Genomic DNA, 17,861 nt, shown 5'->3' on the forward strand with positions numbered 1-17,861 from the left:
AAAAATATCTTGTTGGGACATGAATACCAGCCTAATAATTGTGATTTGCTTTGCTATCCATTTGACTTTATGAGTCATTAAAAAGAATTTAGTATAAATGCTGATAGCTGGTATAGCTCATTCTAAGGTTGTTTCTGCACATGGGAGGTACCAGTAAAACATTTTCATTCAACCATTTATTTTACTACATGGTCCCAGACAAACGGTTTTTTCTTGATTTTTTTTTTAATCTTTAAAATCTATTGGCTAGTTAAAAAGGAATTAATTTACTGGTTTGAAACAAGTATAAATGTACTTATTGTATTAGAGTGTATACGTCCATACTAGGGACAAATATCAAAGTAATAAAATTTGAGCCAAAGATGTTCTCTATCTGGCAGTTTTTGTTGGAAGAACATCCCTCTGTAATTAGGGAGGGAATTAATATTTTAGAAGTAGTGTTAGCAAACTTGTTCTGTAAAAGGGTCAGGTAATAAATATTTTGGTCTTTGCAAGCCAAATAGTCTCTGTCACAACTACTCTACTCTGCCTTTGTAGAGCCAAAGCAGCTCTTGATAGTATCCAAGTGAATGGTCATGGACACCTTCCATTTAAACTTTATAAAGTCAGACAGTGGGCCAGGTTTGGCCCCTGTGCTATGGTTTGCTGAGCTGGTTCAAGAAGATTATTAGGAAAATGTGTGAGTAAAATTGAAGAAAACTATTACATCACTAAGACATGTTTACCAAATGTTTACTCTAAACCATCAACAGGAATCCATGCAGGGACCAGAACTGTCTGTGGTACCAATAATTCCAACTCAGGGCTGAATTCATAGTAAGCAAAAATTCTATTTTTATACATCTTTCATACTGCAGGGCAAAGAGAAAAATCAATTTAACTTCATAAAATACTTAAATAAAAGATGGATACAGTTTAATGATGATAGGAACAAGCTCAGAAACTACCATAGAGCTGAGTTCCATGAAAAATAAAATTTTAAGTAAGCAATGAGGATAGTACCAGTTACTTTTCTCATTTCCTTTATGGATGATCTTATTTTTTCCTTCAGAAAATCCTTATGAGAATGAAATTCCTAGGGATAAATTTAATCAAGGAGAAGAAAGACCTGAATAATGAAAACTATAAGACACTGGTGAAAGAAATTGAAGAAAACACATGTAAATGGAAAGGTATTCCATACTTGTGAATTGGAAGAATTGATATTGTTAAAATGTCCAAGGGCACCTGGTTGGCTCAGTGCTCTGGCTCAGGTCATGATCTCAGGGTCCTGGGATCGAGCCCATGTTTGGCTCCCTGCTCATCAGGGAGCCTGCTTCTCCCACTCCCCTGCCCCTGATCATGCTCTTTCTCACTGCCCCTCTCTCTCTCAAATAAATAAATAAAATCTTAAAAACAAAAAGAATCCTACTCACATAAAGTTTAAAAAAATATTGTTAAAATGTCCATTCTACCCAAAGCAATCTACAGTTTTAAGGCAATCCCTATCTAAATTCCAGTGGCATTTTTCACAGAAATAGAGCAAAAAAAAATTTTTTTTATGGAACCACAAAAGACTCAAAATAGCCAAAGCAAAGCAGTCTTGAGAAAGGACAAAACTTCCTGATTTCAAACTCTACTACAAATCTATAGTAATCAAAGCACTATGATACTGGCATGAAAATAGATGCATAGGTCAATGGAACAGAATAGACAGCCCAGAAATAAACCCACACATATATGGTTAATTAATTTACTTCAAAGGAGCCAAGAGTATATAATGGGAAAAGGATGGTCTCTTCAATAAATGATGTTGTGGGGAAAAAAAAAGAATGAGAAAGCCTATGAGGTGAATAGTTACATCATCCCAATCTTACAAATAAAGAAACTGAGGCACAAACAGTTGAAGAATTTTCCCTGGCCACATAGCTAGAGAATGGTAGAGCCACATTTTTAATCCAGCCAGTTCATTTCAGGAGCCAATACTCTTAAATAGTGCCTTAGATTGCCCTTAGGTTTAAGTCACTGCACTTTTTGAAATTTGAGCTTGTCTGTGAAAACAAGTAAGATTTACTTAATCATGATAGGTAATGTTTGCTGATCACTTAATATATGCCAAAGCCTCTTACAATTTATCTCTAATATTCCTGACCCTACTTTGTGGATGAAAATGAAGACATGGAATCAAACCAAAGTGACATAAGCAGCAATTAGTAGTGTCAGGATTCTAGCCTGGAGAGTCTGACTGTAGAGTCTATACTATTTAGGGCAGGAGATCTAGTCTGAACAGTGACAGTAAAGGATGTGCAGAGACCAGGCTGTCAATTAGAGAAGGGAGGTATTAATTGGGAAAGAGCAAGAGACTGATTTTCCGGGTAGAGTAGTTCCCAGATTATTGAGCCAGATGATGGAGGCCAGATTTTTTATTTGTTTTTTGTTTTGTTTTGTTTTTTAAAGAAGGTAATTGAGAAGCACTGAAGGGTTGTGAATCAAAGAATGCAAGATAAAGTTGTATTCAGAGAGACTGGTTTGATGGCAGTAAGTAGAGGAGACTGGAAAGGAACGTGAAAGATAGGGGATCAACAAGAAATTATGAGTTTGTGTTCCCTGTAAAAGAGTGGGAGGTATAAAAATTGGGAAAAAGGAATTATTCTGAGTCAAATTTCAAAGGAAAATATGACTTGAGATTGGTCAAAGCTGTTAAAGAAATGGGTTAAGTCAAGATTAATAAAATGATGAGTTTGGGATACTTGACAAATGATGTCACAAAAAACTTGAAAAATTTTAGTTAAAGAAGTTAATTTGAATTGAAGGTAATAAGTTTGGTGAATTAGTCACAGTGGTAGTAAACAAGGGGATGTTTCTTTTGGCAATTCAAAATCTACAGATGGAATAAAATCCCAAAGGGATGAGGAATGAATAAATTTGTTTGCATATGACAACACAGTCAGTTATCTCGGTAAGTGATACTTCAATTAAGTGATGTGAATTGAAGGCCGTTTTTAGGAGAAAATAAGATGTTGGTTTGAAACAAACAAACAAACAAAAGTCCGAGTCTGGAAATTCAAATTCAAGGAATGTTCAATATGACGTGATCAGTGAAATACTAGGAGTACTTGATTCTTCAAAGAGAGGGAGGTGAGCATGAGAACTGAGGCCAGTGAGAAAGACGGCCTTCATTTGGAAGTGAGAGAAATAAGACATGTGAGGAAGAGTGTAGGAGGATTGTCAGAAATGTGGGAAACAGAAGAGCAATGGCATGGGGGAACTGAAAGGTAAGAAAGGCAAAGCTCAACGCACCAGTGTGTGGTTAACAGTATCAAATACTATAGTCCAAGAAGATGGGACCTGAGAAGGACTACTAGACTTTGTAAAACATTTGCTTCTGGTTACCTTCAAAGAAAAAGACAACTGATATAGCCATCAACAGGTAAAAGGCAAAACAAACTGTGGTATATCCACATGATGGAATATTACTCTACAACAAAGAGGAATGAACTAACCAAACTTTGATCCATGAAACTACTGGATTGATCTCAAAATAATTGTGCTGAAATATACCAGACTATAAAAACCTTCACTTTATGGTTCAATTTATAAAGTATTCTATAAAGCTAACTAATCTCTATTGACTGAAAGCAGATCAATGATTGCCCAGAGAGAGTAGGATAGATTATAACGGCACGAAAACCTGTTGGAGTGGTGGTTATGTTCATTATATTAATTGTGGTTTCATGGGTATATACATATGTCAAAACTCATTGAATAATATGTGCACTTTATTGTATGTCAGTTATACCTCAACAAAGCTATGAGAGTTTAGAATAATAGTGTTCAAGTTAGATTCCAAGGGGTTATGTAAATGGCAAATGGATGTATATTTTGCAGGTATCCTAGACCACATAGTGCACATTTTAGAATGTTGTCCATAAAAAAAAAGGAAACTTCGATTACTAGGGAAAATGACAGTTTTTGTCTTTTTTAAAGATGGCAAAGACCTAGTTTTTCCTCATCTTCTATTTACTTTCCCCCTGTGACTCCAAGGTAAAATATATGTGTCATTTGTTTTCTAGTATTATTTTTCCCCAGAAGCAGAATAAGTTACGGAAGAGTTATGTTTTAATTATTTATTGAAAATGTAAACTGCTTCAAGCAATATAACACCATAAATAAAAGTGGCTAATTTTGAAAGCATGAGAGTATACACAGACTTAATACGTTCAATTCTCCATCAACTCGAACTAGCAACATGAGAGCATTCCATACAATCTACAGCCTCCTTATCATAAATTTGCCCTGAGGGGAGAAATTTGGGGGGAAGCTTGATGGAGAATTCTGCCTGTCTTGGGTGGGGAAAAATGCATTATGTGTATAATATCAAGATGCAAATTTAATTATAATTTTTGTGAAATGTTTGCAGCCTAACTAAAAATACAACTTTTTGTGAATTGCTGCAATGTAGTTTTTCATGATGATATCTTTTTTTTTTATGTACGGAACTATTTTCAAACTATTCTAATGCCATTGTTTTCATTTTCACCCCCCACACAATAAGACACCACTGTCTGCTGATGATCATTTCTCTTGCATAGAGTAAGCTTTAATTTTACTGATCATTGCTTCTAATGTGTGCCTGAAGATCAGGCTTCCCTATCCATTCTCTATTTCCTCTTCAGGTTAATAGGTTCCCCTTTCTCAATCATTAAGTATTGCTCATAAGAACAGAGAGATAAATGCTTATTGAGAGACTAAACTTTAACTGATGGATTTTTCCTATAATATAAGGGGTTTCAATAGATGTTTCTTACATGCACACATCTATTGCATATTTTAAAATCTCAATAATATTTCTCCTGTGACCTAATGGCCTGAATACATCTGTCCATTTAGCAAGATGGAGGGGGGGGCAGCGGAAGGCAGTATATTTTATTCCATATATGTTGGACTTTAGTACTTCGTAACTAGACACAGTAAACAGTCTCATACAGAATTAGATATTCATATATGGTTTTGATGTAAGTAGATTGCACTCCATTATTATATAAAATTTTGATGTAAAGATGAAATGAGGTAGTGGATTTAAAACTATTGATAAATTGCATAATACATAAAAACCACTCAGTGGGTGTTAGATTACATTTTGTACATGAAAGGGAGAAATAAGGATATATATTCATATTTGTGTGTTTTTGTCTAAAGGAACTCTGGAATTAAATAGTGGACACTGATCATAGTTTTTCTTTTTTTTCTTTTTAAACACACAGTATAAACATTTATTAATATAGATCTCAATCAGGGCAATAAAACAATCTTAAGTAAATGTAAAAGAATGGAGATTATACAAAGTATTTTCTTTGCAAGAGAATTAAAATAGATAATAATCAAAGAAAGATCTCTGGAATATCCCCCGAATACATCCAAACTAAACTGCACACACATGGACAAAGAAGAAATCAACATGGAAATTGGAAAGTATTTTGAACAGAATACGAATAAAAACAATATATCAAATTTAATGGGATGTCACTAATGAGGTACACAGAAGGAAACTGTATACAATGTCTATATAAAAAAGAATGACTAAGTGACTCAGTGACCTGACCTTAATAAACTGGAAAAAGAGTAAATTGAACTAAAAGTAAGCAAGAAAAAGAAAACAAACATCAGACCAGAAAAGATCAATGAAATTGATAACATAAAATGATAAAGAAAATGAATGAAACCAAAATATAGATCTTTGAGCAGACCAATAAAATTGAAAAACCTATAGGGTCACCTGGGTGGCTCAGTTGGTTAAGTGTCCAACTCTTGATTTTGGCTCAGGTCATGACCCCAGGGTCATGAGATCAAGCCCTGTGTTGGGCTCCATGCTGGGCTTGGAGTTTGCTTAACATTCTCTTTCTCCCTCTCCCTCTGCCCCTTACCCCTTCCACTCACGTGCATGCATATGCTCTCTCTCTCTCTCTCTCAAAAAAAAAAAAAATTGATAAACCTCTATCTAGGCTGAAAAGGAAAGAGAAAGAGAAAGCAAGACAATATCACAAATGAGAAAGGTGATATCACCAGAGATTATATAGATATAGAACAAATGATAACTGAGTTCATTTTATTTTTTTTAATTTAAGTTCAGTTAATTAACATATAGTGTATTACTAGTTTCAGAGATAGAGTTCAGTGATTCATCAGATGTATATATCACCCAGGGCTCCTTACATTACGCATCCTATTTAATGTCTATCACCCAGTTACTCCATCCACCTACACCCCCACCTCCCCCCAGCTACCCTCGGTTTGTTTCCTATGATTAAGAGTCTCTTTTGGTTTGTATCCCTCTCTGATTTCATCTTGTTTTATTTTTCCCCTCCCTTCTCCTATGATCCTCTGTTTTGTTTCTTAAATTCCACATATGAAATCATATAATTGTGTTTCTCTGATTGACTCATTTTGCATAGCATAATACCCTCTAGTTCTATCCACGTCGTTGCAAATGGTAAGATTTCTTTTTTTGATGGTTGCATAATATTCCATGTATATATACATATACCACTTCTTTGTCCATTCATCTGTTGATGGACATCTGGGCTCTTTCCATAGTTTGGCAATTGTAGACGTTGCTGCTATAAACATTGGGGTGCATGTGCCCCTTCAGATCACTACATTTGTATCTTTGGGGTAAATACCCAGTAGTGCAATTGCTGGGTTGTAGGGTAGCTCTATTTTCAACTTTCTGTGGAACATCCATACTGTTTTCCAGAGTACTGCACCAGCTGGCATTCCCATCAACAGTGTAGGAGAGTTCCCCTTTCTCCACATCCTCACCAATATCTGTCGTTTCCTGACTTGTTAATTTTGGCCATTCTGACTGGTGTGAGGTGGTATCTCATTGTGGTTTTGATTTGTATTTCCCTGATGCCGAGTGATGTTGAACACTTTTTCATGTGTCTTTTGGCCATTCAGGTCTTTCTTTGCAGATATGTCTGTTCATGTCTTCTGCCCATTTCTTGATTGGATTATTTGTTCTTTGGGTGTTGAGTTTGGTAAATTCCTTATAGATTTGGGTACTAGCCATTTATCTGATAAAACATTTGCAAATACCTTCTCCCATTCTGTCAGTTGTCTTTTGGTTTTGTTGACTGTTTCCTGTGCTGTGCAAAAACTTTTTATCTTGGTTGAGTCACAATAGTTCATTTTTGCCTTTGTTAACCTTGCCTTCAGAGACGTGTCTAGTAAGAAGTTGATGTGGCCAAGGTCAAAGAGGTTACTGCCTATGTTCTCCTCTAGGATTTTGATGGCTTCCTATCTCACATTGAGGTCTTTCATCTATTTTGAGTCTATTTTTGTGTAAGGAAATGGTCCAGTTTCATTCTTCTGCATGTGGCTGTCCAATTTTCCCAACACCATTTGTTGAAGAGACTGTCTTTTTTCCATTGGACATTCTTTCCTGCTTTGTCGAAGATTAGTTGACCATAGAGTTGAGGGTCCATTTCTGGGTTCTTTATTCTATTCCATTGATCTATGTGTCTGTTTGAGTGCCAGTACCATACTGTCTTCATGATTACAGCTTTGTAATAAAGCTTGAAGTCCAGCATTGTGATGCCACCAGCTTTATTTTTCTTTTTCAAGAGTAACTGTGGCTTTTCAGGGTCTTTTCTGGTTCCATAGAACTTTTAGGATTATTTGTCCTAGCTCTGTGAAAAAAGTTGATGGTATTTTGATAGGGATTGCATTGAATGTATAGATTGCTCAAGGTAGCATAAGCATTTTAACAATATTTGTTCTTCCAATCCATGAGCATGGAACACTTTTCCATTTCTTTCTGTCTTCCTCAATTTCTTTCATGTGTGTTTTATAGTTTTCTGAGTACAGATCCTTTGCCACTTTGGTTAGGTTTATTCCTAGGTATCTTATGGTTTTGGGTGCAATTGTAAATGGGATTGACTCCTTAATTTTTCTTTTTTCTGTCTCATTGTTAATGTTAGAAATGCAACTGATTTCTGGCATTGATTTTATATTTTGCCACTTTGCTGAATTCCTATATAGGTTCTAGCAATTTTGGGGGGAGTCTTTTAGATTTTCCACATAGAGTAGCATGTCACCTGCAAAGAGTGAGAATTTGACTTCTTTGCCAATTCAGATGCCTTTTATTTCTTTTTGTTGTCTGATTTCTGAGGCTAGGACTGCATCCCAAAAGGTTTGAATAGTTGTGTTTTCATTTTCATTTGTTTCCATACTTTGTTGAACAACAGTAGTGATAGTGGACATCTCTGTTGTGTTCCTGACCTTAGGGGAAAAGTTCTCAGTTTTTCCTTATTGAGAATGATATTCACTGTGGACTTTTCATATATGGCATTTATGATATTGAGGTATGTTCCCTCCATCCCTACACTGTGAAGAGTTTTAATCAAGAAAGGATGCTGTACTTTGTCAAATGCTTTTTCTACATCTATTGAGAGGATCATAGGGTTCTTGTCATTTCTTTTATTAATGTAGTGTGTCACATTGATTGATTTATGGATGTTGAATTACCATTGTAGACCAGGAATAAATCCTACTTGGTCGTGGTGAATAATCCTTTTATTACATTTTTGGATCCAATTGGTTAGTATCTTGGTGTGAATTTTGGCATCCATGTTCATCCAGGATATTGGTCTGTAATTCACCTTTTTGGTAGGATCTTTGGTTTTGGGATCAGAGTGATGCTGGCCTCATAGAAAGAGTTTGGGAGTTTTCCTTCCACTTCAATTTTTTGAAATATCTTCAGAAGAATAGGTAGTAATTCTTTTTTAAATGTTTGGTAAAATTCCTCTCTGAAGCCATCAGCCATGGACCCTTGTTTGTTGGGATATTTTTGATTATTGCTTCAACTTCCTTGCTGGTTATAGGTCTGTTCAGGTTTTCTATTTCTTGCTGGTTCAGTTTTGGTAGTTTATACAACTCTAGGAATGCATCCATTTCTTCCAGATTGCCTAATTTGTTGGTATATATTTGCTCAAAATATATTCTTATAATTGTATTTCTTCAGTGTTGGTTGTGATCTCTCCTCTTTCATTCATGATTTTATTTATTTGGGTCTTTCTCTCTCTCTATCTCTTTTTTTTTTTTTGATAAATCTGGCTAGGGGTTTATCAATATTATTAATTCTTTTAAAGAACCAGCTCCTAGTTTTATTGATCTCTTCTACTGTTCTTTTGGTTTCTATTTCAGTGATTTTTGCTCTATTCTTTATTCATTCTCTTCTTCTGCTGGGTTCAGGCTTTATTTGCTGATCTTTCTCCCACTCTTTTACGTGTAAGGTTAGGTTGTGTATTTGAGACCTTTCTTGTTCCTTGAGAAAAGCTTGTATTATGGTATACTTCCATCTTAGGACTGCCTTTGCTGCATCTCAAAAGGTTGGAATAGTTGTGTTTTCATTTTCATTTGTTTCCATAAATTTTTTTAATTCTTTAATTTTCTGGTTGACCCATTCATTCTTTAGTAGGATTCTCTTTAACCTCCATGTATTTAGGTTCTTTCCAAATTTCCTCATGTGATTGAGTTCTAGTTTCAAAGCACTGTGGTCTGAAAATATGCAGGGAATGATCCCAGTCTTTTGGTACTATTTGAGACCTGATTTGTGACCAGTATATGATCTGTCCTGGAGAATGTACTTGAGAGGAATGTGTATTCTGTTGCTTTAGAATGGAATGCTCTGAATATAGCTGTGAAATCCATCTGGTCCAGTGTGTCATTCAAAGCCCTTGTTTCCTTTTTAACCTTCTGCTTAGGTGATCTGTCCATTGACATGAGTGGGGTGTTAAAATCCCCTACTATTATTGTGTTATTATTGATGTATTTCATTAATTTTTTTTATTAATTGGTTTCTATAATTGGCTGCTCCCATGTTAGGGACATAAATATTTACAATTGTTAGATCTTCCTGTTGTATAGACCCTTTAATTATGATACAGTGTCATTTCTCATCTCTTATATTACAGTCTTTGTTTTAAAATATAATTTGTCTGATAAAGGATTGCCACCCCAGCTTTCTTTTGATGTTCATTAGCATGATAAATGGTTTTGTCCCCTCTTACTTTCAATTTGGAGGTATCTTTGGGCCTTAAATGAGTTGTTTGTAGACAGCATATTTCTGGGTCTTGCTTTTTTATTTTAATCCAGTCTGATACCCTTTGTCTTTTGATTGGAGCATTTAGACCATTTACCTTCAGAGTAACTATTGAAAGTTATGAATTTAGTGCCATTGTATTACTTGTAAAGTCACTATTTCTGTATATTGTCTCTGTTCCTTTTTAGTTGATGCTACTTTTGGGCTCTCTCTTTGCTTAAAGGATTCCCTTTAATATTTCTTGCAGGGCTGGTATAGTGATCACAGATTCTTTTAGTTTCTGTTTGTCCTGGAAGCTCTTTATCTCTCCTTCTATTCTGAATGACACCCTAGCTGGATAAAGTATTCTTGGCTGCATATTTTTCTCATTTAGCTCCCTGAATATATCATGCCTGTCCTTTCTGGCCTGCCAGGTCTCTGTGGATAGATTTCTGCCAGTCTAATGTTTCACCTTTGTAGGTTAAGGACCTCTTGTTCTGAGCTGCTTTCAGAATTTTCTCTTTGTCTCTGAAATTTGCAAACTTCATTATTATATGTTGAGGTGTTGACCTATTTTTGTTGATTTTGAGGGGGGATTCTTTGTGCCTCCAGGACTTAAATGCCTGTTTCCTTCCCCAGATTAGGGAAATTCTCAGCTATAATTTGCTCAAATATACCTTCTGCCTCTCTCTCTCTTTCCTCTTCTTCTGGGATCCCAATTATTCTAATATTGTTTCACTTTTTGGTATCACTTATATCTCAAATTCTCCCCTTGTGATCCAGTAGTTGTTTATCTTTCTTTTTCTCAGCTTCTTTATTTTGAATCATTTTGTCTTCTGTGTCACTAATTTTCTCTTCTGCCTCATTTATCCTAGCAGTTAGAGCTTCCATTTTTATTGCCTCTCATTCATAGCCTTTTTGATTTCAACTCGATTAGATTTTATTTCTTTTATTTCTCCAGAAAGGGATTCTCTAGTGTCTTCTATTCTTTTTTCAAGCCCAGCTAGTATCTTTATAATTGTTATTCTGAACTCAAGTTCTGACATCTTACTTATATCCATACCAATTAGGTCCCTGGTTGTCAGTACTTCCTCTTGTTCGTTTTTTTTTTTTTTTTTTTGAGGTTAATTTTTCCATCTTGTAATTCTATCCAGAGAAGAATAGATGAAAGAGATAACAAAATACTAAAATACCAACAATAACCCCAAAGAAATATACACTAAACAAATCAGAAGAGACCAGTTACAGAGTGACTTCTTACAGGATATACTCTGAACAGAACAATGTGTTTCCAGAACAAATGTTAAGTATTACAGTGCCCAGAAGTACTCATCACAAAACAAAAGTTGGCTAATTTCTGTATTTTCCTCAGATTTGTTCATTGGCTGCTTTCCACACCTGATACACCAGCAGTACTTACAAACACTGCCATCTTAGGTCTTTGGTAGTAGTTTTCCCTAGCATGGTGGAAACTGTGCAGATGGAGGACAAGGATAGGGGAAATTTTTCTGTGTATAACTTTGTTATATTTGTAGATTTTGATTCATGTGACTATATATTCTACTTAGAAAGTTAAATATAAAGTCTTATGATTTTTTTGTTGTTATTTTGGCATTCTTTCTTTAAATCTGAAATTCTTTGCTTTAAATCTGAAAATGCTTCTTCATTGTCCTGTCTCTCACAGTTTTTCTGAAGAGCATATGCTTTTGTGTTGAGTTGGGGTTTTTCAGATTCTGAAATCACAAAGAACAGGCAGGAAGCAGCACCTTGTTTGTCAATTAGTTTCATGAGCAGATGGGCCTAATATATGTTTTTCAGTAAAGGTTAAAAGTATGAAAAATTGAAATAATGTCACTTCTGGCCTAGATGTGGGCACTGCCAGTTTTTTTTTTTTTTAAGATTTTATTTATTTATTTGACAGAGAGAGAGATAGCGAGAGCAGGAACACAAGCAGGGGGAGTGGGAGAGGGAGAAGCAGGCTTCCTGCCAAGCAGAGAGCCTGATGCGGACTCAATCCCAGGACCCTGGGACCATGACCTGAGCCGAAGGCAGATGCTTAATGACTGAGCCACCCAGGCACCCGCGGGCACTGCCAGTTTTTAAATAATAGATCAAAGAGGAATCCATTCTGTGTTCCTCTGAAGGAAAATCTTATTTTATCGACCCCATTCAATTGCAGTTTTCTGGATCTAACCTAAAACTTGTGACTGTGAAAGTATTTAATGAGGCCTTTGTTCCTTTTTTTTTTCAACTTTATCACATATCAGTCCCCATTCTAAGACAAACCTTTTCTGTGTTGAAGTCCAGGCTTAAATAGATTATGTGTTATTAGTAATTATGAAATATACTTAATCTAGTAGGATTATTAGAGGACGATTGAGAGCTGACTTACCAATAATAGTAATTTCTCATAATTACAGCCAGCATTTCTTAGAGTCTACAGGGCAAAGTACTTTAAATGTATTATTGTCTTATTTCATTGCCCCTGGCAACCCTGTATGAGTTGGTACTAGCCCAGTAGATTGGTAAACTGACAATTAAGCACTTAGAATATTTGCCAGAAATCACATAGTTGGTAAATGGTGTCAGATTAAGGTCTTTTAAATGCTAAAGCCCATACTTTTGACCATCATACTACTGTGTGTAAACAGTTCTCATATATATATATGCATTTAAATTTATTTAGCATTCATGGAATAATTACTAATTCTTTCACTTTGTATGGAATTAGGGTTTCAAAGATGGCAGAAATATGACTTGTAATTCATATCATGTACAGATGGCATGAATCATCCAATTAATCATCTCAAATAATGATTTCTCACTCTCATGAGAAACTTACTGATGCTTTTCTGTAGTATTGCTATCCACACAATCCACAATCACAAACAGAAATAATAATAACACAAAAATAGATTTTTGCTTTCTGGCTATATTGGATTTTACCTGTATTCTTGGTTGCTTACTATTTGTAAAATATGTAATTTTCAATAGAATAATTTTCAATAGAACGTGTATATATATGTGTGTGTATATATATATACAAAAGTTGTATTTGCATAATGCCAAAAGAAACTGATGATTTGACTTTTAAAAAAATGTAATGTTAAAAAGTCATTTCGTGGGTGCCTGGGTGGCTCAGTCGTTAAGCGTCTGCCTTCAGCTCAGGTCATGATCCCAGGGTCCTGGGATCGAGTCCCACATCGGGCTCCCTCCTCGGCGAGAAGCCTGCTCTCCCTCTCCCACTCCCGCTGCTTGTGTTCCTGCTCTCTCTATCTCTGTCTCTGTCAAATAAATAAATAAAATCTTTAAACAGCAACAACAAAAAAAGTCATTTCATTTCGGTAGGGGGGAGAAAACCATGTAAGTTGACTATTTTTGTTTTTCATTTATGGCATCATGTGAAGAGAGCTGAAGATTTGCTCTCTTATAATTTTAATATGTAGATTATAGTTAGTGTATAAATATGATCATTCAGAAAATAACACTTTAAAGACCTTTGTGTATTATTTTATTACATGCAGCTCTGTAGCTGTAATCCTAATAGAGCCCATGTTGTTCTATGACACTATGCAATCTTTATTGCATTAGTCTAGGTTTTTTGGGTAAAATGTTCAATGTGAGTAAAAGGTATTATCATCCTCCTCCCCATATCACTGTCATGTGAATATATTTAATTGTGTGTCTGTGAACTGTTTAATTACATTTGTGAGTCTCTCATGAAACTGTCATCAGCAGAAATGAAAATGCCAAACTTGTAAATTATATTTTTTATATGTGCTAAAGCCTTGGCTTCTATGTTTTGCTAAAGAAATTGCTCTATTAAAAAATAACAACATGTATCCTTAGAGCAGAGGGTGTATGATTTACAGGAGTGGAAGGCTTGCCTAGAGCTGGGATGCCTGCAGTATCTTTACCCTGTTTATTTGTTCTAGGTGATTATTGACTTCTCAAGTTGCTGGCGGTGTAACGTGAATACAAGTTGAAACTTATAATTGTTATGTTTCTAAACTTGCTAAAGTAATGTTTTTCTCCTGCTCTAAATATTTGAAGATGTCTTTGGATAGATCAGTCTCTTTTCATCCATCTTTAAAGCACACATCCATCTCTGTAAATTGTTTTGAGCTTCTCCTTTAATAGGATGGAGATGAGTGTGACTTACTTTCCCATTTCTGACATGCTTGAGCGAGAAAACAAAGCTACTCCACCCTCCCCCAAATAGGAAAACCTCACTATGCTAGATGGGTTTTGAAAAATAAAAACACAAATCAAAACCTTCTAACAGCACATCTGTTTTTATTTACAGGAATTAGATGATACAAGCCGCAGCTCAGAATCAGAGGTGAGCATTACGTTTAATCCATCATGCCTGCAGGTTTTTATGGAGTTCAAATGTTTTCAAAGGTTTGGCTTGATAAAACTCCCTCATTATGTTTCTTGAGGTAGCACTGTCATCTGTGTCCAGTATCTTACTAACAACATTTCCAGTTCAGTAGGAGCAGACATTGTTCATTGCATTTTATTTAATCCCAGGCTATTTAATACTGGAAGATGTTGTGTGCATACTGTTTGTTCCTTTAGAACTTTAAACCATTGGGTTAAAGGCATTTTATTTAATCCCAGGCTATTTAATACTGGAAGATGTTGTGTGCATACTGTTTGTTCTTTTAGAACTTTAACCATTGGGTTAAACCCAATTATGTTATATCTTTAAGCAACTTGAAAGTGTAGATATATATAGAAATCTGCCACTGAACTATGCTTAAATGAAGTTAAAGTTGTGAAACACACTGACAAAAGATAGGAAATTCAAAGTTAGAAGTGACATTTTGTCCTTCCCTTGTGCAGCAGGAAGTTGAGGAGAATACAAGATAAACTCAAGGATATTGGGGATTTTACTTTTTTTTTTTAAAGATTTTTATTTATTTATTTAACAGAGAGAGAGAGAGAGAGCACAAGTAGGAAGAGCGGCAGACAGAGGGAGAGGGAGAAGCAGGCTCTCCTCTGAGCAGGGAGCCCAATGCAGGGCTCGATCCCAGGACCCTGGGATCATGACCTGAGCTGAAGGCAGTCACTTAACTGACTGAGCCACCCAGGCGCCCTGGGGATTTTGCTTTTTTAACGCTGTTATAGATGCATCATATACAAGATAATAATAACTAGTTTTTAAAATGCTTTTAAAATTTAAAAAGTTTCATTTGAACTTCAAAATAGTCCTGTTGTACACATGGAATAGGTATTACTCTGTTTTTCCCCAAAGAGGACTTGGAGAATCTAATAGTACTTTCTTCACATTTGCAAGACAAATGGAAATGTAAGTGCATGTCGGGCCCAGTTCTTCAGATATCATGGTTGGTACTCTCTATATATTGGCAGTTTCAGTATTGCCAATAAAGTACATCGTACATCAGTACATTTATGTGTGCACATACACATACTAGTGGACAGCAAGAGAAAGAAAAAAGGAATCAGAGATCAAACAATGTATATTTTTTGGATGAATGAAAATGTCCTCTGTCCTGTACAATTCAACTCTCAGTGGTTTAAACATTTAAGGAGATTTGTTGGCCGATCTAAACATAAAGTCCAGGGCCCTTGTTGTTGTGAGTCTCCTACATTTGTCCTCAGGTGTGCCAGATTTACTTGTAGACATCCCTCATGTTTGCTAAAGGTCAATGGCAGTTTTGGGAAATCTGTGACCTAGAGTCCCCAGTATAAATCCTGACTTTCTTGTGCATTGGATCAGCTATTAAACTATCTTTGTAGCCAAGGGTAGGACAGTTAGACTTGGATTAGCTACAGTGATCATCATGACAAAGATGAATCAGAATATCCTGTTTGGAATTAGCCAGTTATGTCCTATCCCTTCTACTGGAGGATGGTCAATTCTATCTAACTACCAAGATGTGTCAGTCAAGAAGAGGCTGTAAAGAAAAGAAAAGCATTTATTTGGTGCTTTAAAGCATCAAATTGCAGTCTGGAAGACCTATAGTGGACCAATATTGAAAGTGTGCTCAGAATTGTGAGTTGGTAGTGCAGGTTTATAAAGGCAAAACCCACAAGGTTACATAAATTGCTTTTGAAAGAGTTATGATTGGTACTGGCAGAATTTAAACTATCTAATACATGGTTTGCTATTTGGCTAACAGGTGTTATATTATCTCAGTGCTAAGTAGGAGGTTGTATTTTTGGAGGTGGTAGGGTTACAGTTGACAGACTATAATAGACAAAAGTCAAAAGTTCTTGGTGTTCTGAGAACTGAAACAGGAGTTGTACACATGCCCTACTTCCTGAATGTCTTTTTGGCTCTATTTTGAGTGACTCTCTTAACAATGCTCACTTTGTTTTCAATCTTCTTTCACAGAGGTTATACAGTGGGGGAGGGTACCATCAATTCTGTGGAGACATTCACCATATATACTACAACGAAGTTTTAGTGTGTAACTTCTCTGTGTTAGGTATGTAGAATTCTAATTATTTGACTGCAGGTATAGATGGATGAAATTAATGTACTACTAAGTACATGCAAGCTTACTTTTATGCGATAAATAAATAACACCAATTAATTCATTCAGTTTTATCCCTATACCTCACTTTCTATTATCTCTCCCCTAACAAAGCAAAACAGAGTTTTTAATGCATTTGATAGGTACCTGTTTGTTAATGTCTGTTTCACAACATTTGTTCTGTTGTTTTACATTTGCATAATTAGTGTACTATTGATCATATTCTATTTCTTACTTTTGAACTTAATGATATATTTCTATGAGATATCTATATTGGTACAGGTATAACCAGTTCATTTCTTCTTAATGCTGTGCAATTCTCTAAAACGAGCATATTTCACCTCTTATTTAATCACTTCCTTAGTAATAGATGTTCATTTTGCTTCTAGTTTTACACCATCACCAGTATCATTGCATCAAATTTCTGCCAACATGTTCTTGCAGACTTGTGTGAGCATGTATTTGGTTTATAAACCCAGGCCCTGAAGTAGTTGGAATGTGGTATTTATATACTGAATTTGACTAGGGACTGAGGAGTGCCTCTCCAGATGGCCCTACACTAAGAATCATGAGGTTCCCCTGACCTCACATCTAACAAAGTCATCATTATCCAGTGGTTTCAGTCAGGTTCTAATGCAGGAATGGAAATTCTTTTACGTATTTTATTTATTTTTAAAAATTTTTTAAGTAGGCATCACCCAACACATTGTGGGGCTTGGACTCATAACCTGAGATAAAGTAGCATGCTCTATCAACTGAGTCAGCCAGGCACCCCTCATTTATGTATTTAAAAGAGAAAGGGGTTTTGAAAAGGTAATTATTATGTTCTTTCAATAATTCATTGGGTGGATGCAGAAACAAGTCTAAGATGGGGTTCCTGGAATGACACTAGAACTTTTTTTATTGTTATGTTAATCACTATAACACATCATTAGTTTTTGATGTAGTGTTCCATGATTCATTGTTTGTGCATAACACCCAGTCCTCCATGCAGAACGTGCCCTCTTTAATACCCATCACCAGGATAACTGATCCTCCCACCCCTCTCCCCTCTAGAACCCTCAGTTTGTATTTCAGAATCCATCGTCTCTCCTGGTTCATCTCCCCCTCCAATTTCCCACCCTTCATTCTTCCCCTCCTGCTATCTTCTTTTTTTTTTTTCTTAACATATATTGTATTATTTTTTCAGAGGTACAGATCTGTGATTCAACAGTCTTGCACAATTCACAGCGCTCACCATAGCACATACCCTCCCCAATGTCTATCACCCAGCCACCCCATCCCTCCCACCCCAC

General features: G+C 35.7%; 1 protein-coding gene across 1 annotated transcript in view; it reads left to right on the top strand.

The window, feature by feature from the left end:
- Nucleotides 1–17,861, top strand: part of LOC102729818 (contactin-6) — a 679,553-nt gene that overhangs the window by 147,760 nt on the left and 513,932 nt on the right. The window contains exon 3 of the mRNA XM_081820967.1: nt 14,367–14,402. The gene's annotated coding sequence lies outside the window, so the exon portion shown is untranslated. The remainder of the gene's footprint in view (nt 1–14,366; nt 14,403–17,861) is intronic.

Source organism: Leptonychotes weddellii, chromosome 1 (genome assembly GCF_054177405.1).
Source record: "Leptonychotes weddellii isolate Sample4059 chromosome 1, ASM5417740v2, whole genome shotgun sequence".
Lineage (NCBI taxonomy): Eukaryota > Metazoa > Chordata > Mammalia > Carnivora > Phocidae > Leptonychotes > Leptonychotes weddellii.